At 46.3% G+C, this 3,387-nt stretch overlaps 1 pseudogene across 1 annotated transcript; it reads left to right on the plus strand.

Annotated features, from left to right (window-relative positions):
* The first annotated feature begins 1,743 nt into the window (after positions 1-1,743).
* Positions 1,744-3,042, plus strand: LOC311606488 (actin-like protein 9; annotated as a pseudogene). The gene has a single exon. The product of its transcript is annotated as an actin-like protein 9 (transcript).
* Positions 3,043-3,387: the final 345 nt, after the last annotated feature.

The raw sequence follows: 3,387 nt of genomic DNA on the forward strand, positions 1-3,387 counted from the left end.
TTCCTTTACCTAGGTTTAATAGATGACACCTGAAATCAACACAATGTTGCCATGGCTTTAAAGTGACTAGCCTAATCTAAGCTAGTCCACTGCACATTAGTCTTTAGTGTTACTAATGGTTTGTTCTGCAGTCCTGGGAGTCATCTCCAGTTTCATACATGCTTGGCAAGTGCTTTGTAACCCAGCTACATCACTAGTCCTGCTAGTTACCCTTGAAGCCTTTGCCTATGTCCTGTCATGTACAGTGGAAGCACCAGGCTCACTGGAATCAGGAGGAAATGGAGAACACACAGAGAATGCAGACCATTCTTCTCTGTATAATCGCTACAGAGTAGAAATTTGGAAAGCTTCCAGTAGGAAGGAATGGAGCATAGATTTGAAAAGACAAATTCCTGATCTGCAAGAATGGAATGTGGTGGGAGTGGGAAACTGGAAATGATGTCAGTTGTTAAGAGAATTTATTGTTCTTCCAAAAAACTTGGGTTCAGTTCCAACCACCCTCATACTGGTTCACAGACTCTGGTAACCCCAGTTTCATGGATCCAGGGCCCTCTTGTGGCCTCCAGGTACACCATGTATGCATGTCATGAACAAACAGATATAAAGACAAAACACCCGTAAGTTTGTTTAATAAAGAAGGGAATGGAGAGAATGATTGTGGCAGGTGTAGGAACAGAAAGCACAAGGAACTTGAGACATTTAAACCTACTTATTCCCATATACCTACCCCTCTCTCCAAGTCTGGTCTCTCATTCTTTAAAATAACCAGACAGCCTGGGCTGAGGAGTTGGCTCCAAGGTTACAAAATTTAAAGGGATCTGGAATAAGGACCCAACAACCCATGCAGGCACAGCAGCCTGCCTGTAACTCAGAGAAAAGGATCCCAAAGCAAACTGATTTGCAAGACTCTCTGCTTCTGTAAGCTCTGGTTTCATTTAAATGCCTTGTGAGAATGGTGCTCCATAGGCTCATATATTTGAACGTTTGTTTTCCTGGAGGAAGCACTGTCTTAGAAGGATTAGAAAGTGTGGGTCATTGGAGAAGATGTGTCACAGAGGGTGGCCTTTGAGATTTCAGAGGATCACACTGTTCCCACTTTGTTCTTTTTCTGTCTTGTGCCTATGGAGAAAATGTTAACTATCAAATACAGTTAAATTTCCATCCTAGCTTGCCTGCTGCCATGCTCTCTAACATGACTCTAACCCCTTCAAATTAAATGCTTTCTCTTAGAGTTGTCTTTGCCAGGGTGTCTTGTCAGGGTAATAAAAAGTAACTAAGACAGGGCCTCTATCAGTGAATGTATAATAAGGAATAATGTTAGACTTCTACTCACACAAGAATACATGTACACACATACCCAATCAAATATACGCACACACACAGGTGAAGCTATGTACACACATGAATGCACAGAAAAACACCCAGAAACCCAAGTTGCCTTTCCACCTTCTGATTCCTATTTTCACTGGGCACATGGCTGTCTATGCTGGGTAGTAGACACCAGTTGTGAGGGAGTGGATGTGGAAAAAAAGAACTGGGCAAAAGCTAGACCTACCTCTCCATCTTTGGCTTTATGGTCTTAATCAACTGTGAACCCTGGGGCAGTTTGCACCCTTTCTGACCACCCCCTGGCCTTGCACTGTGGAGTTAAGGCAGGCAGTGTGATCTCATAGATAACCTGATGTACCTCTCTCCCACTTTGCTCCTCCTGGTCCTGGCTGGGCCTCTTCTTCCTGCTCCCAGATAAAGTTGTCAACTTCACTAATTAGCCTCACCAAAGTCACTTGCAAAGATGGATGAAAATGGCCCCAAGTGCTGGGATCCCCACAGGTCCTTTGATCTGAACTCTCACCCAACCTCAGTAAAGAAGAATTTGCTACAAGAACCCTGTGGCTTGGTTGGTAACAAGATACCATCAAAGATGTGCAGCATTGTCATCGACATGGGTACTGGTACCTGTAAGATAGGCCTTGCTGGACAGACTCAATCCACCTACATTGTGGTCAATGTTGTGGGCTTCCAGTCCAAGAAACAAACCACCATGGGACAGTCCAAAGAGGAAACATTTAATGGTGAGGCAGCCCATGCTTGCCCAGAGTTAACCCTGATGCAACCAGTTTGTAATGAGATTGTGATGGAATGGGAAGCTCCTGATCTCATTTGTAGCCACATTCTAGAAAATGACCTCCAAATGGCCACCTAGGACCATCCTCTGCTGTTCACCGATCCACCCGTTAAGCCTGTCTGCAACCATGAGAAACTGGTGGAAGTGGCTTTCGAGTTTCTGCACTCCCCTGCCATCTATGTTGCCTCCCAATCTGTGCTGTCAGTCTATGCTAATGGGTGCATTAATGGGCTGGTGGCAGACACTGGTGACGGGTTCAGCTACACAATTCCAGTTTTTCAAGGCTACAATCTACCCAATGGCATCCAGCACCTGGACCTAGCTGGCCACTACTTAACTACCTTCTTGGCGGAGAAAATCTTGAGATCTAGCTTCCTGCTTAAGAAGGAAGACATGGACATGGTGGAGGGCATCAAGCACCAATTCTGCTATGTGGCCTCAGATCTCCAGAAAGAGCAAGGATGCCCTGATACCAAATTCCAGCAATGCCTGAAGCTGCCAGATGGACAGATGATCACAGTGGGGAAGGAGCTCTTCCAGTGTCCTGAGCTATTATTCCATCCCCCAGAGACCTTGGGACCTTCATCCTTGGGCCTCCCCAGCATGGTGGAATAGAGCCTCTGCTCCATGCCTCAGGAGTTGCGGGCAGACATGGAACAAAATGTGCTGTTGTGTGGAGGCTCCTCTCTGTTCCCTGGATTTGAAAGTCATTTCAAGGCAGAGCTGCAGTGCTGTCTTCGTCCAGACACCCATGTGGTTGTGGCGGCCCAGCCCAATGGGAACCTCTTGAGGTGGATTGGGGTTCTATTCTGGCCTCATTGTGTTCTTTCCAATCCCACTGGATCCTGAGTAAGCAGTATGATGAACAAGGTCCTGATACAGTGCACCACAAGTGCTCTTGGTTCAGCACAGGGTAGGGAGGTGGGGCCAGTTCTGTCTTAACAAATGCTCCATTCTCCTCCATCCCACCCAAGATCGCATACACAAACTCACTTGAAGACCAAGGCCACTGGGACTCGAATGTCACACCTTCCTGTGTGAAATCTGACCTGAAGCACCTCTCATAATCCACTCTCTAGACACCATAATTCTCACTCATTCCTCACAACAATCCCTAACACAATACCTTTCTCTACTCTCATCAAAACACCCTCCTGGGATCATTCCCTCACTTGCTCACCCAAGGCATCCTCAGGTTTGGAGAGATACACACGTGCAGACTGTAGCATTTGATACTAATTTTCCTTTCCTTTCCCCTCCCT

This window comes from Acomys minous, assembly GCF_964271855.1.
Source record: "Acomys minous genome assembly, chromosome: 10".
Taxonomy (NCBI): Eukaryota; Metazoa; Chordata; class Mammalia; order Rodentia; family Muridae; genus Acomys; species Acomys minous.